Raw genomic sequence first — 27,758 nt, forward strand, 5'->3', positions numbered from 1 at the left:
TGTGCATCCCACAAATCTCCATCAACTGCAAGATGCTATCCTATCAATATGGGCCAACATTTCTAAAGAATGCTTTCAGCAGTTCTGAAGGCGAAAGGGGGTCAAACACAGTATTAGTATGGTGTTCCTAATAATCCTTTAGGTGAGTGTAGACTGATCATTTTTTTGTCAGTGGGCAAACGTACAAAATCAGCAGGGGATCAAATACTTTTTTCCCTCACTGTATATATATATACACACACACACACACATATACATATATATATATATATATATATATATATATAAATAATACAGTGAGGGAAAAAAAGTATTGGGTCCCCTGCTGATTTTGTACGTTTGCCCACTGACAAAGAAATGATCAGTCTATAATTTTAATGGTAGGTGTATTTTAACAGTGAGAGACAGAATAACAACAAAGAAATCCAGAAAAACGCATTTCAAAAAAGTTATAAATTGATTTGCATGTTAATGAGGGAAATATTTGAGCCCCTATCAATCAGCAAGATTTCTGGCTCCCAGGTGTCTTTTATACAGGTAACGAGCTGAGATTAGGAGCACTCTCTTAAAGGGCGTGCTCCTAGTCTCAGCTCGTTACCTGTATAAAAGACACCTGTCCACAGAAGCAATCAATCAATCAGATTCCAAACTCTCCACCATGGCCAAGACCAAAGAGCTGTCCAAGGATGTCAGGGACAAGACTGTAGACCTACACAAGGCTGGAATGGGCTACATGACCATCGCCAAGTAGCTTGGTGAGATGGTGACAACAGTCGGTGCGATTATTCGCAAATGGAAGAAACACAAAATAACTGTCAGTCTCCCTCGGTCTGGGGCTCCATGCAAGATCTCACCTCGTGGAGTTTCAATGATCATGAGAACAGTGAGGAATCAGCCCAGAACTACACGGGAGGATCTTGTTAATGATCTCAAGGCAGCTGGGACCATAGTCACCAAGAAAACAATTGGTAACACAATATGCCGTGAAGGACTGAAATCCTGCAGCGCCCACAAGGTCCCCCTGCTCAAGAAAGCACATGTACAGGCCCGCCTGAAGTTTGCCAATGAACATCTGAATGATTCAGAGGAGAACTGGGTGAAAGTGTTGTGGTCAGATGAGACTAAAATCAAGCTCTTTGGCATCAACTCAACTCGCCGTGTTTGGAGGAGGAGGAATGACCCCAAGAACACCATCCCCACCGTCAAACATGGAGGTGGAAACATTATGCTTTGGGGGTGTTTTTCTGCTAAGGGGACAGGACAACTGCACTGCATCAAAGGGACGATGGATGGGGCCATGTACCGTCAAATCTTGGGTGAGAACCTCCTTCCCTCAGCCAGGGCATTGAAAATGGGTCGTGGATGGGTATTCCAGCATGACAATGACCCAAAACACACAGCCAAGGCAACAAAGGAGTGGCTCAAGAAGAAGCACATTAAGGTCCTGGAGTGACCTAACCAGTCTCCAGACCTTAATCCCATAGAAAATCTGTGGAGGGAGCTGAAGGTTCGAGTTGCCAAACGTCAGCCTCGAAACCTTAATGTCTTGGAGAGGATCTGCAAAGAGGAGTGGGCAAACCTGATGGCCAACTACAAGAAACGTCTGACCTCTGTGATTGCCAACAAGAGTTTTGCCACCAAGTACTAAGTCGAAGGGGTCAAATACTTATTTCCCTCATTAACATGCGAATCAATGTATAACTTTTTTGAAATGCATTTTTCTGGATTTTTTTGTTGTTATTCTGTCTCTCACTGCTAAAATACACCTACCATTCAAATAATAGACTGATCATTTCTTTGTCAGTGGGCAAACATACAAAATCAGCAGGGGATCAAATACTTTTCCCCCCCACTGTGTGTATATATATATATATATATATATATACACACATACACACACACGTATGCTACTTGCATTTTGATTGAGGAGGCATATAACAACTCATGGATAATTCATACAATGAGTCATGTAGTTTTGGATGACCGAGCGAGCTATCGAACAGTGACACACAAAGGAGTGACTCAACTGTGGACTTCAGAGAAATTAAACAAATACAACAGCGACACACAAAAGGGGAGTACTGCTACCCTCGATGCTATTTACTGTTTGTCGATAAGTTTACATGCATAAAATGTGTAGTTAATAAGGAGTTGGTGGAATGAGTACGCATGTTGAAGGAGCAGGTAAATACCGTTAGAAATATAAAAGAGGTCAAATATTGGCTAGACTAGCACTGTAGAAACCCGGTCCTCTGTAGCCAGCGATATGCCCATATCGGCAGCTCCACAGTCACAGCAGGATCGCTGGGTCTCAGTAAAAAGGGGCTCTAGAAGCACGAAATCAAAAGCTAGAGCTCCGGTGCACCAGTCTCCCATTCGGAGTGGAAACAGATTCGAACCCCTCAGCTGAGAAGGTGCTCATTATTGGAGACTCCATAGTTAGAAATATAAAGATTGTGTGCCCAGCATGAAAGTTTCTACTCTGGTAATTCACGCTGGCACTAACGATATTAGACCTATACAATCCGAGATTTAAAAAAAACTTTACATCGCTTTGCAAAAAAGCCAAAAACAATGTCAGAATATAATTGTCTCTGGCCCTCTACCAAGATTACACAGGGATGAAGCCTTTAGCAGGTTGTCCGCTCTGAACAGCAGGTTGTCAAACTGGTGTGCAACAAATAATTTAGTTTTTGTGAACATTTGGAATTGTTTTTGGGAAAGGCCTGGCTTATACAGAAGAGACGGTCTCCATCCCAGCTGGAGAGGAGCCCTAATGTTATCTGATAATATAGCTAGTTGTTTAAAAATGTGACTCTTCAGAGTCCTACACTGCAGTCTGCCTGTAAATCATGATGAACTCATTATTTTGGGGGACTTTAACATACATATTCACATTAAAGAGGCTCATCTTACTGTTAGTTTATTGTCCTTGTTGGTGTCTGTAGGCTTCAGTCAGCATGTGTCAGGACCCAGACATTGTCACAATCACACACTAGATCTAGTTATTACCTGTGGGGTAGAGATTCACAACCTAATAATATCACCCCAAAACCAGACGATCTCTGACCACTGCCTCACTACATTTGAGCTGCTTGGAATAGCAACAGACACACAGGAGGGGAACATAGAAACTCGTTACCTAAATCCTACTGCTATTCATAAATGTACTACTCTGTTGCCTAATGTTAGCTTCATCAAAACAGGATCTGTAGATGACTTATTAAATCATTTCAACAATACACTAAGCACAGCTTTAAAGTAGCCCCATTAAGGACAAGGCTAATTAAACCAACAAAACGCTCACCGTGGTTTAACGAGTCACTCGCTCACTTAAAACAGAATGCCATAGATATGAACATAAATGGAGAGCAACAAAATTAGAGGTCTTCCACATGGCATGGAATGACAATATAATATGATACAAGCAAGCCCTGTCCTCTACTAGGACTGCCTACTACTCGAATTTAATAGAGATGCATAAGAATACCGCATTTTCTTTTTAACACAAAGTGACACTTACTAATCAACAGGTAAAGCCTTCAGAGGCTATCCCCCCCAATTCACCTGCATTGACATTATGGATCATTTAAATAGCAAAGTTAACAGCATTAGAAAACAGATAGAACTGGAAACACACACAAATACTATAGCCGACGCATGCAGTCCTTCACAGTCCCTGCCTACCTTGGACTCATCTTGGAATCAGTCTCCTTAATTAATAAAATGAAAACCACAACCTGCGACCCTATACCCACTAAACTACTAAAACAATCTTTGCCATTAATTATTCACCTAATACACAATATTATTAATGCCTCTTTATCCTCAGGATCTGTTCCTGAATCGTTTAAAATAGCTGTAATTAAATCACTTCTTAAAAAATCCAGTGCCAACCCTAACTCACACTTAAACACTACCGACCTATTTCAAACCTTCCCTTCCTTTCTAAGATTCTAGAGAAAGTAGTTGCAAACCAATGGCAAGCTTATTTAACTGATAATCATCTTCATGAAAAATTTCAATCAGGCTTCCACAGTGCAGAAATCAATCAATCAATCAATTTTTATTTGTATAGCACCCATCGCAGGGTAGCCACAGAGCGCTTTTCAGACTGGTAAACATACAACAAACGTACAGCAAAATAAAATGCATACATACAATAAAATAAAATATAGACCTGTAAACATTTTACATTATCTAGAATAAAATGAGTGAACATTTAAGTAAATAAACCATGTAGGCACGGAGGAGAAAACAAAAAAAAAACTCATATGGATGGCATGTAATACTGTTAAAAGTATTAAATGACGTGTTTCAGTCCTCCGACTTATAACTTATGAGCTACAGGATAGATTTCAAAGTTATCTTATCAGCATTTAAAGTACTAAAGGGATTGCCACCTCCCTACTTAAAAGATCTTCTTATCGAATACACTCCAGGTCGGCCATTGAGATCCTAGGAAGCCGGTCCCTAAAATTCAAAAGAAAACCGCAGGTGGTAGAGCATTTAGTTATAGAGATGCCCCCTCTGTCTTAGTCTTTAAATCACAGCTGAGACTCATCTGTTAAGTCTCTGTTTTTCTAGCACATAGTGCCACCGGTGTGCCATGGACATACAATGCACAACTGTTTTTGGAGATGTCCTGCATTGCATGACCAGTATCTGAGCACAATTGTCTTTGTCTTCCAGCAACAGCCCCCTCTGATGGTCCGATGAGGCAAGCCCAATGAGGCACAACCCACCCCAGAGGTATACCACTATGGAAGGCTAACGAGGCACCCACACCCCAAGGTCTGACGAGCCATTGCCACCCAACGTCTGTTGATGGTCCAACCCCTCCTCCTGAAGGCCGGTGAGAGGCCTCCTCCAGAGGGAAGACCACAGCCAGCAGCACTGATTAAGAACTTTCTGATCTCCTTGCTGCTGTAATAACTATACTGCCTGGAGGGGAGGCAACCATTAGGCCTAGGCGTGGACCCCCAGAGATTTATTTTCTCCTACATGCCATCCATAGGAGTTTTTTCTCTCCTCCGTGCCTAATGGTTTATTTAAATTTTTCATTTACATTATTTTAGATCACTTAAACTGTTAATGGTCTATTTTTATTTTTACGTTATTCTATTATTTATGTATTTTATTTTGCTGTACATTTGTTGTATGTTTACCAGTCTGTAAAGTGCTCTATGGCTACCCTGTGAATGGTGCTATACAAATAAAAATGTATTGATTGATTGATTGATGTGTTAGCTTTTGAGTCCGTAGGTGCACCACACTGAGATACTCGGTCAGGGTGCAGAACACCATTAAAATTAAAAATATTTTTGTTGCAGAAATGATGTGGAATCATGTGAACGTCCCTATATCTTTCCCAGGAAGATAAGCAATTACAAAAGACTAAATATGTAGGTGTAATCTCTAAAGAATTATATCAAGAATTTGATATGCTCAAAAATAACCCCTTCTTTAATCCATGTACAGGAGAAATCTATTACTGTAGATAAACTACATGTTAGTCTGAATGAGAAATACCAATTTCTTAGAGTCAGTTTCTTAGTTAAGTTTAGAATTCACAATCATGTCAAATAGCAATTACCTTAAATGTTCAATGCTTGCTCATAAAAATAATGAATCTACTTCTGCATGATCTCTGCATGACTTAAAAGGACATGGGACACAGTTGCATTAGCTGTTCTGTTAAAGAGTGAATGTAATGTTATTATTTATTTCTTGGCAGACGCCCTTATTTTTGCATGAGTAACACACATTGCTCTACAGTTTCACAATAGAGTGAAAGTAAAATATCCAATTAATAAACCAGAACAGTTTACAAGTACCCTGTATTTCCATCAGTTAGAGCAGTTGTTCCCAATCCTGGTCCTGGGGACCAAGTGTCCTGCTGGATTTTGATCCACCATAAATTAACTAAAAACTTAATTTAAATAATTTGCTGTATTTGACTTAAAGATTTAAAATTACTAAATGGAGAATTTGGGTGCCTAATATTCAACTTGACATCTCCAATGGTTTAAAATTCTTAATAAGCTCTGATTAGGGCATTTATTAGTTCAATTAAGGAACTGAAATACCCAAAACCAGCAGGAAATCGGGTCCCCAGGACCAGATTGAAAGTAGTTACATGAATTTCTAGACTGGCAGTTAAAATAAATCACCAAATAACACCATTCAAATTAAGGGTGTCAATACTTTAAACTATAAACTGTAAGTACATTCACATGCACATACACATAAAAGTACAAAGTACTTGGTGAAAATAAATACTGTAAGAGTTAAAACACAAGATTGATTAATTCATTACTTTTAAATAAGGCTATTTGGAAAGGTAATCCTTACCTTAAGGTTACCAAAGAAATGACCAAATTGTCTATTTATGTAACTAACTGGATGTAGTATCAACACATTCAATATATAGGCCTAGGTCATTAATTAACATAAATAATAATCCTACAGTCTTAATTTACTTGGGAGGGGTGTTGGTTTCATTTCATAATTGGGGGGAGCTATCAATATTGGTGGGGAAGCGTCCCCTACGCCTATGGAGGCGGGCATACAACATTGGGGGGGACAATGTAACGTTCTTTCAACATTCCCCACAATTCCACCCTAAACCTACGCCTATGGTACTTGGCATACTGGACTATACCTACTTTGATATACCATATTTAACTAGATATACGAGTCATTTTCATTTTTCAAAATAGCCTACCAATTTTGAACTGTCAATTCTTAAACTGAGCTCACCACTTCCTGTATTAACATTCTCCTAGGCGCTTCCAAGCCATCTGCATCTTTTTACAAATAAGTGGAAACAGCAGAGCTAGAGCACTGAGTAAGCTCTTACTGATAACACTGCGGAGCACACCAGCAGCAGTAAACCACTGTTGACTAGATGAGGAAACTGTCTGTCCCAAGCCCATCCAACTGTAGCATGATTTAACACCGCCTCATAGGAAACTAGCTATATGACACAGCTCAGCTGTCTGGACTTTTACTGGAGAGTGTAATATAAGGTGTAGCTCTGTCATCAAAGATGCTGTGACTCTTGAAAGGTATGAAAGGAAGTGTAAACTTTAAGGGGGTGGGGGCTATACCTAGTGTAATTTGTTTTGGGACTGACTTGAGGCTTGTTAAACACCAGGATGAACAACTGATGTTTTTGCCAGCGCTGTGGATCCCCCACTAAATTAGAATCCTGACTTCATCAATTTAAAAATCAGTCTCCTCCTCTGCTTAATTTATAAATAAACATCTAGCTGCAAACGACACTGTAACACATCTCGGAGGCAAACCCTGGCACGGGTGCAAAGCACTGACAGCACTGAATGTAACTGTAGACTGGTCTGATATCACATTGTCTATTCAGCAATGACTCATCCGTAGGCGGATGACCCAGCCAGTGTCGGACAGGGCTCAGACTTCACATTGCATCCCAGAGCTCAGCTGCACTGTTAAAGATCTGCTCAGCATACAGACCGGAAATGGTCAGCCAAGAATTATAGTGCTTTTGCAGCCCCAAATTATAATTTTTCTTATTTGCTTCCTAGTTTGTATATTTGCCAGTGGAAAGCTTTAGATTGATTCAGATTGAGGCAGAAAAAGGGAAGTTGAGGATGGAGAGACAGAGGAAACTAGGAATAAAGTCAATATTTTTGGTTGTAGTGAAACCTCACTACTGTACCTATCACAGTGGCACTGGCTTAGCTGACTTTGAAAAATGGATTGTGCAAAATTCCAATTGCAAGTGCTTCACATTGTGAGGTTCACGGATCTGTTGGCTCATAGGCCAACATAATGGAGCAGCCAAATTAAATTATCTGTAGGAATACAGGATTAAAACAACTGAACATTTTTTAACATTTAGAGGGCATTATTTTCCTCCGAGCAGCATCTAAGGATGGACCGAAACATGTTAGTGTCTGTTGTACTTTTTTAATATTTATTTTAAAATTGTAATATTAATAAAATAAGTTTTAGTTAGTTACATGCAAAAGAGTATTTAAGACTTAGAAATAATAACCTTAAGGAGAGATACAAATGTCCTTTGCGTACCTCCAAATTCGGAAGCACTGCCAATGGGGGAAGGGTTTTAACTTGTTTCCATTGGAACCTCATCGAAACATCTTTCAATCAAAGCTGCCTATAGGACCCTGTGTCAGTCACTCAAACACTGTATTATTGCATTTTGTATTGTGCTTATATGTCTGCTAAGAAATAAATAATAAATAATAAACAACTCCAACACTTCAGTTGTGTAGTGGGAAATTTTACTTTTACTATTTATTTTATTTAAGATAAATGCTGTTCCAACACTCCAGCCTGAGGTGACTGCACCACCTACAAAAATATTATTTAAACAATGTAGGACCATAATGATCATAATTATTGTTCATAGATATTATTGTTTATCATGTTTAGTCCAATCTGAAATGAAAACATTCACTTCTGTAGGTACACAAAAAGAAAAAAGCATACAACAAAAAATAACCTAGGTACAAATTTGTTTATACATTAAGCTCAATATACATCTCTGCAAAAACATGGCATGTGTGAGAACACCTACTTAACAAAAACAAGTTAAGCAAGAAAGCAATACCTTGTCAAATATAAAACAAAAACAGTAATATCATTTCCAGTTTCAGATGTGCATTATTTAACTTTGCCAATTTGAACTCTTATGACAATATCATAAAAACAGTAATATCATTTCCACCTTCAGAAGAAACTATGTGGGAAGAAACAGGACAAACAGGCTATTTGTTGATCTGTCAGTAATTTGCTTTGAACACTTAGGAAGCCTATTGATGCTGATACTTAGACTGACACAACTAACCAAAATATATTCCTTGCCTGTAGGCCACAAAGAGCTGTTGACAGGGACATAATTAATATGACTGACTAAGTGAAAGATGTTGAGGAAATTAGATATTCTGCACTGTTATGGTTGTTGTTCAAAGTATAAATTGCTCACTGATTGTACTAAAAAGTTTACGGAGTTTACTTTCCTTTCCTGAACACATAAATCTTTACCTAGAAGTATGCAAGCTATATTTTAATGGTTATTTTAGATGGCAGAAATTACTATTAAATGATTTAATATGATGATTATTATTATTAATAATATTTATTGGAAACATCCTTATCCAAGGTGAATAATGGGTTAATCAAGCATTACAAAAGTGCAGGAATACAATTAAAATTAAGCATTAATACAAAAGCAGTGCAGACATGATGCAGTGAAGTCCTAGATAAGAGCTAAAGAGAGGGAGCATAGGAGAGATCTATCCATGTATAAGTAAGCAGCAGTATAATGAAGAATATTTATATAGCCTAAAGTGCAAAAGTACATGAGTGCTGAAGAGGTCAGGAGAATAAGTTGCAGTCTGAACATATGTATCTTGAGTAATCGACAGAAAGTGGTCATGGACTCTGTTGTTGAAGCTAATTAACTAGCATATTAGGTTTTCATTTAAATTAAAGGCTTTCAAAGACAAATTAGTGGCCTGTGTTAAATTACAATATACGCTGCACACAAAAGAAATGCAGAAAAATAAGAAAGTGTAGCTAACACTTCATAAGCTGGCTATCCCTAAATAGCTTTATTTTTTCCCAGCACAACAAACAGGATTCCGTTTATAGTATAGCATGTAATAGTAGTAAAGTATGCAATAATATTTTCATACTATTCATCTTGAGAAAAAGTAAATCTGTGCACTTGAATAGAGTGGACAGTAGGGATAGTTTTGACAGAGTAGGTAGTCTCTCATTACAATAAATCTACAGGAGATAGCAATATGCGAACATGAGAAACAATATTGTTACAGATTGGACAGGGTTATAATGCAGAACAACAGGCTAGCCTCATTAGTTCAGCTCTTCAAAGTAAGGCTGCACTTGAACCAAGCCCAATGATGCAGCCAAGTCACTTAGCAACAGAACAATGTGGTATATTGATACGCGGTACCAATTTTACTTTCATAATTTGGGCAGGAGCTGCATTTTCCAGGTCTGTACAGGAGCAATGAAGTCAGACATGCTGATTGACAGAGGAACTCCATAGTCAGGGAGCAGCTGGTATGTTTCAGACAGAGAGCAGCTCCACTTAAGTCCTTGTAGGGAGTTTCGTATCAAAGCTGACAGGCTCTGACACCACAACTGCTTGCAGGTATTAATAGTCTGTTTGTAAACAATAACTAATTGTATATATATATATATATATATATATATATATATATATATATATAAGTATGTACATACACATACAAACGCATACATACAATTTATATATATAGGTAATATAGGTAAGGTAATAAAAGAAGGCACCAAAACAAGATTTAAATTAGCAAATAATCAGTAACAATTTGCATCAAATATTGAATCAATTGAGCTGGACTCTTTTTTTAAAGATAAGATTGATCTGAAATATTTGTGCCCCTGCCAGAGTAGCAAAACAGCCCCAGACATGAGAATAGCAGGATCCTCGGTCATGAAGTCATGTGTTCTTTCAGCGCCAGCCTGAAAAATTGTTCTAAATACGGGCAGAAGAATGTACACTATGCCATGCTGTAGCAGCAAAGGCACCCAGTTATTTTGCTGCGGCTCCCTTAGCTATCTCACGAAAGTGTCCTCCCCTCCTCCCCTGTAAAAATGCAAAGCTCTTCTGCCCCATCATATAAGCCGCTCAACGGGGGGGCTTAAATTTAGTTCACCGGAGCATCTCATTGCAATGATGAAGGCACATTGGAATGCAACGCTATAATCTGTTTTCCCAAGACCCCACCGGCTGCAGTACTGTCTCTTCGAAGCCTGTGTGTTAGGCCCTCACCTCGCTGTCTGCATCAATGCAGCGTTTAAGTTTTTGATCCAGTCCTTGCGGTGGTTAACTTTGGAAGAAACGTGTTTGAAAGTATAGATGTTATTTTGCAACATGAGACAGAAAACAAAGTACTTAAAAGCATGTCCATATTTTAATTTTCTCTCTGCTGTACATTTAAAGAAATACCCCAAAAATGCATTTAGAATGCAATCAAGCTATGCAGTTTATAACGTGTTACCCTGTTGTGTATGCTGACCACTTTTGTTGTACTCTCTCATTCACTTTAGATTGTTAACTTTTTGATTAAAGGTCAAATCTGTTGCTTTATCGGAAATTATATTATTTTATTCCAATTACACACTACTGAGCTTACATCTCCTCCACCTCCCCTGTTTCATAAAGCCATAGAAAATGTGAGCAGTGTAACGTGTTTCTGGGTTTACCTTATAATATAACATCAGACAAGCATTGATGAGCCTTTTGAAAATGATCTCCGCATTCAACATTTTTAATTACTCACTGTAAAAAAAAAAAAAGACTCTCTTCATGTGATTATTTATGGTAGACTTTACAGGTCATGGTTATTATGCTTTTCTGTGCTCTTGTACACAATGTGCGGGCCCTTCTGTTGCCATCTACTGTGCTTTTTGTATATAGGGGGAAGATTCCAAGATTACACGAGTCCAAGGGAATAAAATGTTACGACATTATGAATTAGTAAATTCAATATTTTCTCAAAATCAGTAAGGTTGTTCTACTTGTAAACAAAATGTATGTATGAAGATGTACCTCTGGGTATGTTTTTAATGTAATTTGAAATTACAATAAAATGTGTAGATTTGTTGGGTTCACTAGTCCATTCCACTGCACTTTCTACATGGCCCACCTGAAAGAACAGTTCACTATAAAACGTAACCCTGCAGATTGTAATTTGTAGATTGCAGACCTTTAATACTAACACTAAATAAAAGGTACATAATTAAGGGCTAATTAATCTGATTACTCATAAAGGAGAGGTGGCACACTTACATTCCAAGCATAATAATAATAAAAAGTTGCTGATAATGTGTTTTTTTTTTTTTGGTTATGGCTGTCACACAGGCAGGGGTTGTGCAATGTGGCAACAAGTAACCATAGAGAATGCTGATTGTTTGTGACACACCTAAGGAAAAAAACAGAAACCTAAACCCATAATAAAAACTAAAATAAGACATCTGTTTGATAGAGATGTAAACATCTGGGAGACCATAAACAGACCCACATGCAAAGTTCAAATTCCATTGCTGTTATGTTCAGATGGATTTAAGAGTTACCCAAGCATTAATCATTCCAGGCAGATGTGATTTCATTGTGTGATATATGATTAAAGGGATATAGTGACTTCATTTGCAAGTCCTAACAAGATCAATTGCAATGCCAGACCACCTTGTAAGGAACAGCACATACAGTACTTTACTGATGCACAGTGATGACAGGCTACATATCACAAACATACCTGTAGTTTCATAAACGTTTGAAGATAATTTGTTGTCTCCTTCCTGGGATTTGCATATTTTAATTACACTGAAAACAGGATACTACTTTAAAATTAGCATATACAACAGCTCTATGTAATATAGCCTTTCATGCATTAAAGTGATCACACCCAGGTCTTGAACTTATGAAAAAGTTTAACAGTTATTTTGCTCCAAATAAGGCTCATGTTAAATGTACCTTTAAATGTACCTCAAACACCCAATGTTTGGTTTATTTTTCTTTGAACTGCATCAATCCAGAGCACAGCAGACCGCTATTCTGGTATTGTTAGCAACATCAAAACCTTAATGCAAAGCTGTGGATGGTCTGTTTCTGGCAGTGTTTAATCACAGGGTCTGATATGGTCTGTCAAACCTGCGGCCCAGTACATTGGCAGTGGGGCATGTCACTGATATTGAAAAATGTTACACTACCCTTCCTTACACTGACACAGATCCCAGGAAATGGCTTAGAGCTTTTGAAACTTTCACCTGAGTAAGGAACATATGAGGAAATTCTAGTGCCCTGCCACAGAAAACACCATAAACAGATGGAGACAAGGAGCACGGGGTGTTTTCTCAGAAGTGGAATTTGATTAAGGCAGCAGCATAAGGCACTTATCTTGAGAAAGGCTTTCGTAGTGTAGCTATAATTGTTGAATTGTATAATTGTTCCCAGATTAATTGGGAAGCAAAACCAGCCTTTTCAAAATTTCCTGTAGTTTCTGTCAGAAGTATTGATTTCCAATATTAGATGACAGCCAGGCTCAAAATTTGGCCCCCACTTATCTTGGTTCATCTTCAGGGACGGCGCCACAGGGGTCACCGGGGGGCAGTGCCCATCCAAAGTGAAGCTGGTGCTCACCTAGTCTGATTATTCTTTGCTTTGATACACAATTAATATGCTAAATAATTTACTGAACATTTAGTGTTTTTTAGTCATTTATATTTATTGTATGTTATTTACAAACAAAGTCCAAAGTGTCCACACCTCAGTTACCAGATCGTTCTGAATCCTCACATACATGTTACCAGAGTTGGGGGTAACACATTAGTAACGTAATGCGCTACTGTAATAATATTACTTGTCTTAATAACGAGTTAATATAATGCATTAGAGTTTTAATTCAAGTAATATTACTTTGTTAAAAAATAAATAAAGGAGAGGTTTCTCCCTACATTCATTTAAATTATGTGTTTAAATAGGAAGGAGGTAGCAGTAAATTCAACAAGACTTATTTACTCATGTGCACCATATCAAAAACACAAAAACAGTCTGCACAGCATGTAATGCCACTTGGACTGTCGTAATTTAAAAAAATAGCTTCCCAGTGTTGAGAAAATAGCCCCATGCCTTATGCACAGGGGTGCTTGTGTATGTGCTGCTGTCGTCACACAGAGAGCTGAATTGTTGGCATTATTATGAAACCCACTCCTTCTCCGGGCAAGCCGCGGCCACACACGATTTGAAATGCTGGCATTGGTCGTTGGAGTAACTGTCAATCACTTTTCAGAAAATTCTTGTCAATCCATTTTTAACACAACCAATCATTCCGTGAATTTGTGCAGTGAGCTTCCACTTCCACTGTATTTACTGTTTTAATTGTTACCCTTGTTTAGAGCAGACTACTGTCAGATTACTTTGTTTTCTATTATTGCTGAGCATTTGTAATGACTTTGCCGATTAATAAAACTTGTCGCAGTAAGATAATATCGTCCAGCCAGATTCAATCGCAGTTTTCTACACTTCTGAACCATGAACTAAGGTAACATTGATTTAAGTTACAGATTATTATTTAAAAACACGGGTAATATAACGAGTAATATAACTCGCTAGATTTTAAATGAACTAATATGTAATATTAATATTAGTACCTTTTTCTCAAGAAACGAATAACGAAAAATATATTACGTGTTATCAATAACGACACCAACACCGCGTATTACATACTACACACTGACGCATACTGGAAATAGTCTAGCAGGTGACGGGTCTTATATGTGAAGTGAAACATGGTAAATATTTTGAGTAGCACTCGTATCATCTAGAGTTATGAATACAAGAAAGTGGATAAATAAAAACAAGTCGGATGACAATCCAACAGCCAGGTCAAACAACTTGCAGGCCCCTGGAGCAGCAACAGCCCCAGATGATTTAGGTATGGAAAACCTTGCTCAACCAGGCCTTAAGAGGTTTCCAACTCGCTGTTTTGGAGATACAAAAAGATAATTCAACCTTGCTTAGTATCACAATAGGGAATGGTTAGAGTACTCCATTAAGACTCCAGTTTCTTGTTTTCCGTGCAGATCATTTGGATCTTTAACAGGAAATGCCGATCTTGCATTTACTGTTAACGGATATTGTGATTGGAAGCACACAATTGAATCCAACAAATGTTTAAATAAACATGCATTAAGTAAGGGACATCTACAATGTATAGCTGCTTGGAATGAAAGGAAAGTATGAGGCACTCTGGGAAAGTCTGTATACCCCCTTATGAATACCGGTCAGCTTGAGAGGAACCGGTACTATATGGCTGCAATTATTGAAATTATTGAATTCCTTGCAATACACAAACTTCCATTCAGGGGTAGTGACAAATCTGTTGAAATTGCAAACAATTCTAGAGGAGTTTTCCTGGGGTTATTTGAATACATTTTAAGAAAAGATCCAGAACTGGCAAAATTGTACCAAACCATACCAGACATTGCTAAGTGCACCTCGCACAATACACATAATGAAATAATTGAAATGATGTGTGAAACTGTGGAGGAAGAGATAGCATGAGAAATCAAGGAATCGTGGTATACAGTAGGGCTGCAACAAACAACTATTTTGATAATCGATGAATCTGTCACACAGAGCAGAGACGTGTGGGTGGAATCGATCGCAACAGTTTCAGATTACCACATGTCTCATTCTTAAGTTAGACATTACAATAATAACGAACGTAAACATCTTATTTATGGTTATTGTGTTTTTAAAAATAGTAGCTACGGCTCGCCTTACATTCTCGCACTCGCTCTGCACAGCGTCAAGGTTCCCGCGCTGATGACGTGTGATTCTCTGTGCGAACAAGTTGCGCGGCGGTATGCAAATATAGACTGACAGACAGGAAGGACATCCTATCATTACATTCGGACCGAATGCAACGATTGGTCGATCCTTTTTGAGTCTTGTCCTTTCCACAGAAGATATATATATATATATATATATATATATATATATATATATATATATATATATATATATATATTTTTTTTTTTTAATTTAAATTTAGACCACTTAAATTATTGATTTCTATCAGGATGTGAAGAGACTTTCAACCAGTATAACAAAAATGTTTCTGGAAAAGATTACATACCCTACCTTTAAAATTTTGAACTTTTCCTCATCTTGCGTAATGCTCTCTTTAAAACAAATTGAGATGGCAGCTATAAAACCAATCGAAAACATATGTGCACAAAATAAAGGGCTTTATTGTATATAGTGTATATATTAACAGGTGTTTTCACATTGATCTGGTGCTAAACGCTTTTGATAAATAATGAAAAATAAAGTAAACATTAAATTCAGTGTTCACAGGCTTTTCTACATCAAATAGCTTCCACGGCAGTCCAATACTGGACTGTGGAGGTAGATTTTTTTTTCCTGAAATGAGAGATGATACGAGTATGCATAGTAGCACAATATTTAAATGTACATGCACACTGGATGATGCATACTGTCGCATCTTTCTTTCGTTCAGCGTGGGTCTATATAATGACACGACAAGGATTGCCATATAACTCAAGCACATTTATTTGTATGTTGCAGAAGTATACAGAACAGAACACTCACCGAAGTAAGCAGTGAAGATAAGTGTTTGTAATTTGGCGCTTAGCTCCAGCACAGAACGCTAGACGTCCATGCCATGAGCTTCCAAGCCACCAACTCTCTTTTACAACCGGGGCACACTCTTTTGCGACAGGTCATACCCCACTGTTCCCGGGCAGAACAAGCCTTCTAATTGGCTAGCCCATAGACTATTTTCAACACAGAACAGTTACCCACATAACGTTATTTGGCATTTAGGCATTCATAACAATATGATCACAACTTGCGTGAAAAGAAAAAAACACAAGTGTGTTGATATTCCCGTTACCACCTCGCACACTGACTGATACGAGTGCAATTCGATCTGATTTCATGTATGTTAAAAATGACATCGGACAATGAAGCACGAGAGGAAGACATGGATTGGTGGAAAAGCTCATCATCTGCGTGTCTAACCATGAATAACTTTACAACAGACCAAATAAATATAGACCGACAATATATGATAAGTTATCGTGGAGGAGCCGGGCAGGAAAAGTACCGACTGTCTGATGTAGCTAGAATTCTACAAAGTGGTTAAGCACAGATAAAAAAAAACATTAAAAGTAAAATATTATTTTAATAGTAAAATAGTATTTTAAATAAATAGTTTAACATGCACTCTGCGTGTGTCTTTATGGTGAGGTGTAGTTTATGTGCGATATTTTTTACATATTTCGTAAACATTATGTAAAAGATAATTATTTCTTCAGCAGCCCCGTTGCAAACTCAAACGTTTTCCATTTGTTTTTTTCGTTTACGATATATATTTATATTTTGAATTCAATATTTACGGCACTAATTCGATCATATTGTCCGAGCCTGCAGCACTGCACCGCGGCTGTGCACCGTACTTCCAGAGGCTCTGAGAAGCACCGCTACACATGCTAGTTTAAAGAAATGTCTTAAAAATTACCCGTTTAAATAAGTTTTTAAGGATCTCTGTTAGTTGCAAGTTTTAAAATCCTCTTAGGCTTTTTTATTGCTTGCTCCCCTTTATTGGCTACCCTGCTTGTTTTCTTGCTTACTTTGTCTTTTCACTGTGTCTGTTTTAACTTGCGTGTAGCGCGCGGGTATAAGATTGTGTTATAAATAAAATGTATAATATGAACACTAATAATAATGTAGTTGAGGAGGTAAAGAAACATAAGTAGCTTGTTTGACACATACCAGTTCAAGAAACTGAAAGGCTGTGTACTTAGTGTGGTTTTAACAGATCCAAAGTGAAGTAATAATAATAATAATAATAATAATAATAATAATAATAATAATAATAATAATACAAAGTGCCATGTCCTTGACGCATACCTTTTCGGATGTCAGACTATAAATGCCGTGTTGGATCCAGTGCCACTGAGCTCTTCCTCCCTGTCCTCACGGCTCCAGTGTTTTCTCTTCAGGTGGTCATGCATCATTGTCTCGCTCCCGCACCATTGAATTCAGCTCTGCTCATGTCGCAGCAAACCGTCTTCTGTGGAGTGTTCAGTGTAAAGTGCTCCCATACTTCAGAAGACTTTCACGGCTTTCCACGGGTGTAGCTGCAGCCGGCGCCGTCTTTACAGTTTTTTTTTTTCTTTTTTGTAGCTGCGTCACGGTAGACCCAACTAATCGACGAAGAAATTCGTTGCCAACGATTTTTAATCAACGTAATCGATTTAATCGATTAGTTGTTGCAGCCCTTGTATACAGTAAAAGCTGATGGAACATAGGACTCAACTAGTTGCAAAAATATCTCAATTGTAGTTTGTTTTGTAAATGCAAATAATGAAATCAGGGAAGAATTTTGAGTATAGCTACAACTGACAGTTTTGGTGCAGAAGCAGTTGCAAACAATTGTAACTGAAATAATAGTAGCAGGACTCAACCATTCTACAATTTTAAGCCACTGCTATGATGGGGAAAAATGCTCTAAATGTCATTCATAGTGCTTCAAAGGGTATTGCGAAACTATGTTGTGATGCAGTTTTTAATGATCTGCTGAATGACTGTCATGAAATATCTGTGCCATTACAAGAAACGGTTTTACCTGTGAACAAGCACTTTCAAGATCTATTGATCAGCCAGGGGGTGAAGATGATAATGATTATGATCAAGATGATTTTCTATGGTGTGCTAGATGCTGTACTAGTTAAACCATCAGCTTATTTCAATTAAAGTAATGCAAAACTAATTGCAGCGCCCAAACAGCTCAACGTTTCTCCAACTTGCTGATTTACAAACCTTAGTTAATTTAACAAAGATGGACACTGTTGAATCCAAATTGGCAGTTCAAGAATGAGAATGAAAAGTGCACGACCCAGGCTGTGCTGAAAACGCCAAGTGTTAAGACTTTGACGTTTGGGCCATCTACTGCTATATGGGAAAACTAATTTTCTACCCTTTCCAACATACTGACACCACAAAGAAGGAGCATGCTTCACAACCACAAAGTGCACCTCATACAATTGGTCTTTGAGAAGGATTTGGCTTTTTCTTCATGACAACGGTAAGTTATGTTTTACATTTAATCGATATGCTTTCCTGCCATTATAGATTTTCTGTCGATCTGTTGATTTGCTTGCATATGATCAGTTAGGTGCATATCGTGAGTAACATTGTAAAGTTAAAGTTGGGTATTATTATTTGTATCTGTATTTGTATTATAACTCTTATATTTAAATAGTGGTACAATGTCTATTCGTATATTATATGTGGTAAAGTACATACACATGCGCTCTCAGAGTACATGGTGCCCCCCTCTCTTGTAGTTCCTGTTCATCTTCCAACCAGCAGCTGATATACAAACAAAATTAAGTCATCATTTTTGGAATTAAAAGACAAAAAGTTTTTTAAAGGAACTTTGATACTTGTCAAGGGTTCTCCCCAGGTACAATGGTGCAGCCTGCCTGAACACACTGATCTCATATTGTTTTAGGTGAAATATTTAACAGCTTCGCAAACTAAATACTTTAAACTAGTGCTGCACAAAACGATTGTGTGAATATTCGGATGGTGCTTTCAGGGAGAGGTGTATATGGATGCTGGCCGAGGTGATTGACACCAACATTTAAAGAACAACTAAGAGTTTGAAATTGATTAGTTAACACTATGGGGAGAAATGAGGGAAACTGATTGATCTGGTGGAATAAGATAGACCAATAAACCTCAAAAACAAGGGCATGTGAAGAATTGCTCTCCTCTCTCACCAAGTGAATCAGTTTCCTTAATTTCTTCACACAGCACTGATTCATCAGGCCTCCTGCAGCTGCTCTTCATGTTTAAGCATCAGCCACCTCAGTCGTCTTCCTCCTATACCCCTCCCGTAAAGCAGCATCTGAATAGTGGAATAATAATTTGTACAGCAGTAATTAAAACCACAACTCAATTGTAATTCAGTTAAGTCAGCCAAATATACAATTTAATTCAGCTTAAGTGTTGTGACCAACCAGAGTTAAAAGGGCAGGCATCCGTTTTAAGCACTTTCACAGACTAAAATGTTAAAATGATGACCTGCTATATTACTGATATTCTGGTGGGGGAAAGTGAACCAGAAATGACAAAGCTGATGAAATGGCACAAGACAGCTGGACTCCAGATTGGAGGTTTGTGAGTTCAATTCCCATGTGTGGACACTTTAGCAAAAACTGCCAATAAAAATAAACTAAAGTCACTTTTCCAAATGTCATGCAAAAATAATAATAAATTAATTCAAATATATGTTGAGAATGACAGAGAGCAATCAACCAATATAAATAAAAAATTATATGAAAAACCGTGGCTGGGGTGATCTGTATGCGGGGCTGCATTCCATTAAAAGCTGAACCATTCTCAGCAATGGCCACGAAGGGTGAACTCTGCTCCTATTCCAGGTTGAGAAAAGCTACAGGACTGTAGACTGCAAACATTATTCAACTGTTATATCTAATTTCCTAAGCCAACCTTAAGTCTTCCTCAATTGTGCATAACCGTTCATCTACCATATAGTCAAAGTGCAGCTACTTTCAAATATATAATATCTAAACACAGACTTGCTTCATAATTAGAATGACATCTAGGCTAATTATTTGCCTTCCAGGATGTAGATCATGACTTTTGCACTATTTGTCATCCATTTTGAAAACATTTTTTACCTCTAAGTCCTGTTTCGGTCAGGCTGTATGTAGGCCTAATGCCTGTAATAAACATATAAAGATAACGTTTTAATGCATTTGTAATTCTCTTGTTTGAGCAATATAGAGCATTTCCTCAATCTAAGGACAGCCTGTAATGATGCCATTGCTAACAGGAATCTAGCAGGTGGAAGAGCTACACCTCTCCAGAGCCAAGGAAAAACCCAGTACAAACAGGAAGTAAAGAACTAAAGAACTGGAATAGTAAGAACAGGTGAAGTCTAATCAGACATCAATGGCAGTGAAGGTTATGAACTAACTGACTACCTGAAAAGCATTACAATCTTATGTAACCACTATTAAGATTGAAGGTGACTGTGCACAGCAAGTAGATCAAAGACAAAAGCCTTTTTAATAAACCAGTTCACATCAAACTTTTCAATCGTTGCACAGAAATAATCAGAATTTGCTTTGTTTTAATTTGCTTTAAATCCGATCCTCAGATTATCACCTGGTATTGCTAATCTATGTAAACTTTCTCTGTCTGGATGCAAATAACTTTTAAGAAACGTGGCTTCAAAGACAGGAAGGGCCATGATTTCACGAGTGGCAGCTGGTTAAGGGCAGCTGAGTCACCAGGAAGGTGGGCCTGGTAACAATAGAACTTTCCACACATCACAAACAGACTGAATTTCAGCTTTTAGCAATATGCAGCTCAGGTATGCAGAGTGGGTAGTTGCCTATTCATTGCTGTGAAGAGGCTGCTTAGTCATACTGTCTGAGGAGTTTAATGCCACAATAAATACTCCAATCTGATGTTTATCCAACAAAAAGTGAAAGTGGACAATAGCAGAGATTACAACTGTGAGAATAAAAAATAAGGTTTCTTATAATTGCATCATAGGCTTAGCATCATCAGATTATAATTTCAAATTAAACAGATAAGCTCTATGAATCATTAAGTCATAATGGAAGCTGAAAATGTTGATACTTCGAAATTAATGAAATTGGGATGCAGCATGTGATATTGCCTAAATCATGTTTGCCTGGAATATTGTCTGCTTTGTAAGAAGTTTTGGTACATTCAAAGATTGTGAGATTTTTTGAAAAGCAAATTTCAAATGACTTTGAGAATGCATTAATATCAAATACAAACAGGAAACAGTACACAACCTATTATACATGCAATCTGGCTAAAGAAATGTTACAGTACAGCAGAATGTGATTTACCCTTAACCCCATTATTATTATGCTGCAGAAATGGCTAGACCACACCATGCAGATCTTATTCTGCAAAGAAGGCAAACACTGAAACGGTACCTTTCTGAAAACCACTTGCTATGCAGACTTGACCATGCTTACTCTATTGTTTATCTTCCAAGCATAATAACCTCTGATCTGCACATTGTAATTAACATACCCGAGTCTTGCCACCCTCTCCCTGCCGAAACAATCCATTTGCCCTCCAGCACTGATATCTTTAGCTTTCACCACAGTCCTCAGCAATGCAAACTGGGTCGATCTTAAAACTACAGCATACAATGACAATGACATTCTAGATGATTTTGCGCTTCCAACTTTGTGGAAAGTTTGGGGAAGGCCCTTTCATGTTTCAGCATGACAATGCCCCCATGCACAAAGCAAGGTACATACAGAAATGGTTTGTCGTGATCGGTGTGGAAGAACGTGTCTGGCCTGCACAGAGCCCTGACCTCAACCCCTTTGAACACCTTTGGCATGAATTGTAACACCGACTGCGAGCCAGGCCTAATCGCCCAACATCAGTGCCAGACCTCACTAATGCTTTTGTGGCTGAATGGAAGAAAATCTCTGCAGCAATGTTCCAACATCAATTGGAAAGCCTTCTAGAGAAAAGTGGAGGCTGTTCTAGCAGCAAAGAGGGGACCAACTCCATATTAATGCCCATGATTTTGGAATGAGATGCTCGACGAGCTGGTGTCCACATACTTTTTGCCATGTAGTGTACACGTGTATACACTGCTATTTACCATCCTGGTGAGATAAGATTAACTGATGAGTTTCAGCCACCTATAAATCTCTACTGTGTCCCAAAGATGTGATACATCTCTGAATAGGTTGCTGCCATTCCAATTACTTGAAAAGGCTACCTTCCTGGGTATTGCAGTTTTATATTATTTTCAAAGGCAAACAAAGAACAAACAACAAAGCAGACAAAATGCTGTTGGCTGATAGCAACATAAATTTTACAAATGAGAGGAGGCCATTTGCCCCATCATGCTCGTTTGGTGTCCACTAAGTGATCCAAGGATACTATCCAGTCTATTTTTAAATGTTCCCAAAATTTTCAGCTTCAACACTACTGCCCTCTTTGAATGACATCATTAAAGGTTTCCCATCAGCTTCATTCTTCACTCAGGTTGCTTACATGGAAAAGCTAGATGCAGCGTGGCAGTTCTGCTCCATAGTACATGACCTTCAGGTGTGGCTGGGGCACATATGTCAATGAAGGACAGCTTAAAAATTATCTGAACAGTATTTCTTAAAATACAAATATTACAAAAAACAAATTTTCTAACTGGAATGATGATTATGTGACGTCTGATTGCTTGATTAGGTTCTGGAGCTCTAATTCTAGGTATTCATAAATAAAATAATGGCAGACTCCATCAAGTGGTTTTGATGGAGGCTGGCCACTATTTCACACTATTATCTCACTGCCTGAATTCTGCTCCCGTGACATCACACACAGAGCAGAACAGCACGTTAATCCAAACAAACTGAACCAACTTGAAGCGCAGCACAGAAGAGTGTATGTGCAAATCTACAAGCCAAAAAAAGTGTTTCCTTCACTAAAACAGATCACACCCCTGCACATTTCAATAAACAAAAATGAGGGAGGAATCATACGAAAAAATTACAAACGAGAATGGGCCATTCGACACATCATGAATCCTGAGTCACATTGCGTAAACCTCAGATAGGTAAAAGATTTGCCTAGATCCAGGCCTATGTTTAATATATCCAGAAAAAAAAGGCTGCCGTGTATAATGACATAAAAAACAAATACTTGAATTTCTTGCTTGTAGGGTCCTTTTCCCATTTAATCAAAAGCTGTTAAAGAAGCAGTTTGTTCAGCAACAGAGCATGCATATACAGAAAAGAATGTGAGTCACTGTTGCAACAGAAGCACAAATCAACCCATCACATCAAAGGGCTCCCCTGGGGCTAGAGAAATTGGACCTTAGACATCTTTCCGGGTGAGGCAAAGTAACAAGGGTGACCAAAGTATAGCTCACAGGAAAATTTGAAATGTTTTGCATTGATCCACAAGCTGGGTAAACAGTGAGACAATGCCCCTGCCAGGGTTACCTGCACAGGGCCTATTGCATATCCAATACAAAAAAAGCAACAAAGATCTATTGATTTGTGAATTATTCTCTAATTAAATGCATAGTCACACTTTCCAGGAACAGTTCTCCTTAAGGATGAAAATAAAACTAAATGGCAACCTTGATGACCCCAGTGACAAAACTGCACAAAGACCAAAAACACAGCATGCACCCCACATTAGGACCACTACAAGCTCATGTCTCAGTTAAACTGGTGACTTTGTCTGGGCTCAAAAATGAACCTTTAGAGTTCCTACAGATTATGGAGAAGATGAAAGGGGTGTGACTGAAGTGGGTCAAACCCCACGACATAACATGGACCTCCCCCACTTAGCTCATTTTCTGAACCCTCTAGATCACAGTGGGGAGAGAGATATTTAATTGGATTCAAATAGGGTAGAAAAAAAGTTTGACACCTTTCACAACATTATTATTACTCAATTTCTTAGCAGACACCCTACATGAATGTATTATGAAGTTGACTCCAGAGCTCTGTAGCCAGTGAATAGCAGATTTGTTTCAAGGCTACAGGTATACTGATTAGTTGCTTTTCTGTTTACAACTAGTTTACTAAACCCTCTTTCAAGCAAGTGGCTCATACAATGAGGGAAAAAAGTATTTGATCCCCTGCTGATTTTGTATGTTTGCCCACTGACAAAGAAATGATCAGTCTATAATTGTAATGGTAGGTGTATTTTAACAGTGAGAGACAGAATAACAACAAAAAAATCCAGAAAAATGCATTTCAAAAAAGTTATAAATTGATTTGCATGTTAATGAGGGAAATAAGTATTTGACCCCTTCGACTTAGTACTTGGTGGCAAAACCCTTGCTGGCAATCACAGAGGTCAGACGTTTCTTGTAGTTGGCCACCAGGTTTGCACACATCTCAGGAGGGATTTTGTCCCACTCCTCTTTGCAGATCCTCTCCAAGTCATTAAGGCTTCGAGGCTGACGTTTGGCAACTCGAACCTTCAGCTCCCTCCACAGATTTTCTATGGGATTAAGGTCTGGAGACTGGCTAGGCCACTCCAGGACCTTAATGTGCTTCTTCTTGAGCCACTCCTTTGTTGCCTTGGCTGTGTGTTTTGGGTCATTGTCATGCTGGAATACCCATCCACGACCCATTTTCAATGCCCTGGCTGAGGGAAGGAGGTTCTCACCCAAGATTTGACGGTACATGGCCCCATCCATCGTCCCTTTGATGCAGTGCAGTTGTCCTGTCCCCTTAGCAGAAAAACACCCCCAAAGCATAATGTTTCCACCTCCATGTTTGACGGTGGGGATGGTGTTCTTGGGGTCATTCCTCCTCCTCCAAACACGGCGAGTTGAGTTGATGCCAAAGAGCTTGATTTTGGTCTCATCTGACCACAACACTTTCACCCAGTTCTCCTCTGAATCATTCAGATGTTCATTGGCAAACTTCAGGCGGGCCTGTACATGTGCTTTCTTGAGCAGGGGGACCTTGCGGGCGCTGCAGGATTTTAGTCCTTCACGGTGTAGTGTGTTACCAATTGTTTTCTTGGTTACTATGGTCCCTGCTGCCTTGAGATCATTAACAAGATCCTCCCGTGTAGTTCTGGGCTGATTCCTCACCGTTCTCATGATCTTTGAAACTCCACGAGGTGAGATCTTGCATGGAGCCCCAGACCGAGGGAGACTGACAGTTATTTTGTGTTTCTTCCATTTGTGAATAATCGCACCAACTGTTGTCACCTTCTCACCAAACTGCTTGGCGATGGTCTTGTAGCCCATTCCAGCCTTGTGTAGGTCTACAGTCTTGTCCCTGACATCCTTGGACAGCTCTTTGGTCTTGGCCATGGTGGAGAGTTTGGAATCTGTTTGATTGATTGCTTCTGTGGACAGGTGTCTTTTATACAGGTAACGAGCTGAGATTAGGAGCACTCTCTTAAAGGGAGTGCTCCTAATCTCAGCTCGTTACCTGTATAAAAGACACCTGGGAGCCAGAAATCTTGCTGATTGATAGGGGATCAAATACTTATTTCGCTCATTAACATGCAAATCAATTTATAACTTTTTTGAAATGCGTTTTTCTGGATTTTTTTGTTGTTATTCTGTCTCTCACTGTTCAAATACACCTACCATTAAAATTATAGACTGATCATTTCTTTGTCAGTGGGCAAACGTACAAAATCAGTAGGGGAACAAATACTTTTTTCCCCTCACTGTATGTGCCTGTGCGTACTCCTGCTTCCTGTGGCATGAGCAGTACAGTACACTATACTGGATAGAAAGCAGGCGTATTGCATGTTAGACTTCCCAGTTAGGATGGACTAGGATAATGGGGAATAAAGGAGTAACCCAAGCTGCTGCTGATAACCAATTTTAGGCTGTCATGTTTGCTGGCAAAGGACAGACTTATTCAACACCTAGCTGACTCTCTTAGGAAATTATTTAGGAAGGGCCAGGTCAAAACGCCTTAAGCATCAACCTCAAAGTCAGACACTGTCAGTGTTCTTTCCATTATTATTATTATTATTTATTAGCTGATACCCTTATCCAGGGCAACCTACAAAATATAAGAGCAATACAAAGTGCAATAACACAGTACAGTTCAAAGCATAATGCAATTTACAAATTTCAATTTACACAAGTGTATAGAAATATTGACTACTTCTCATTCTGCATTTTCTGTATTCAAAAGGATCCAAAACACAAGGAAATAAAATACTTTTTAAAGTGCAAAAGCGGTGTCCATAACAAAAAGGCCATTTGATTTAAATAATGAAACACAGAACCATGTTCAATATTATACAAAAACGGCCTTTTGCCAAAACTTGCAAATCAAGGCACCAAGCTTACATTACAATGAGCAGAAAATGCTATCAGGTATAACTGATGAGGGAACCGAACCTTTTCACCTTAGAACAGAGAAGACTACATGGGGACTTGATTCAAGTCTTCAAAATCACGAAGGGCAGATGAGCAAGGGACACATGCACCTGGGGACACAAATGGAAATTGGGCTTCAAAGCATTCAAGACAGAAAACAGACACTTCTTTACACAGAGTTGTTACAATCTGGAACAAACTCCCCAGCGATGTGGTTGAAGTTAATTTGGGAACATTTAAAAATAGACTGGATAGGATCCTTGGAACACTAAACCCCATTCACACTGAAACAATTGCCAGCAATTTTCCGGCAATTTGCCAGAATTTTGTTGCCGACAATTTTCCAGAAAGGGTCCTTTGCCGGGTACGTTTCTGTGTGAATGGAGCAGGAAGATGATTGCCGGCAAATTCAGCGTAAGGTCCTTGCGTGTTGATGCAGTGTGTCAGCTAACTGCCGTAACCAATCAGAATAGGGGTGCATTTTTGTGACCACAACATGACAAGGTTAAGCCACCTTTGAACAAGAACTTGTGACCGTAATGAGAAATTGTTGTTAGAAATGGCAGGAGTTGAAAATAATACAGTTGCAGCAATTCTGAGTGTTACTGAACCAACAGGTTGGCGTATGTAATGTTAACTATTGTCACACATGTCAGAAGTTATGTACCAATAAATAATACAAAATAAATTCTCTCTATATAGGCAAACGTGTTAACCCTCACACTGAGTTAATTTCAAACTAAATCAGTTCGGTTCGTTTGCTTTGAAACTGCATCAGTGAGCTCGCCATTCACAATTGCCTTGTGTACAAACGTGCTCAGTTTGTAACTTGGGTTCATTTTTGTGATTCACTTCCATGTTTTCTCAGGATTGCGATCATATTGCGATAATCAAGTGAGATTGGTTATTTGTGTATTAATAAAACACCAGATTTACATTTTACATGATAAGTGCATATAAGAAATGGCAGCATAATGCATACAATAACAAATACATGTGACTACACTGTATTGTTTACTGTATATTTCCTATATACGTGTGTAAATTTGAATTTATAAATTTCATTATGCTTTGAACTGTTCTGTAGTTTTGCATTGCTCTTATTTGTAAGTCACCCTGGAAAGGGCGTCTGCCACTAAATAAATAATAATAATAATGATGGCAATAAAGTTACTACATGTAGTCTAACACATTTGACTACTTCTGATACAACCAAATAATACATGGGTGCATTCACGTTGT

The 27,758-nt window shown here is 38.4% G+C and overlaps 1 protein-coding gene across 2 annotated transcripts in view; it reads right to left on the bottom strand.

Annotated features, from left to right (window-relative positions):
• The window catches only part of pfdn1 (prefoldin subunit 1), a 100,581-nt gene that overhangs the window by 20,025 nt on the left and 52,798 nt on the right, over positions 1-27,758 (bottom strand). The gene's annotated exons all lie outside the window — the stretch shown is intronic.

Source organism: Amia ocellicauda, chromosome 11 (genome assembly GCF_036373705.1).
Source record: "Amia ocellicauda isolate fAmiCal2 chromosome 11, fAmiCal2.hap1, whole genome shotgun sequence".
NCBI classification, from domain to species: Eukaryota; Metazoa; Chordata; class Actinopteri; order Amiiformes; family Amiidae; genus Amia; species Amia ocellicauda.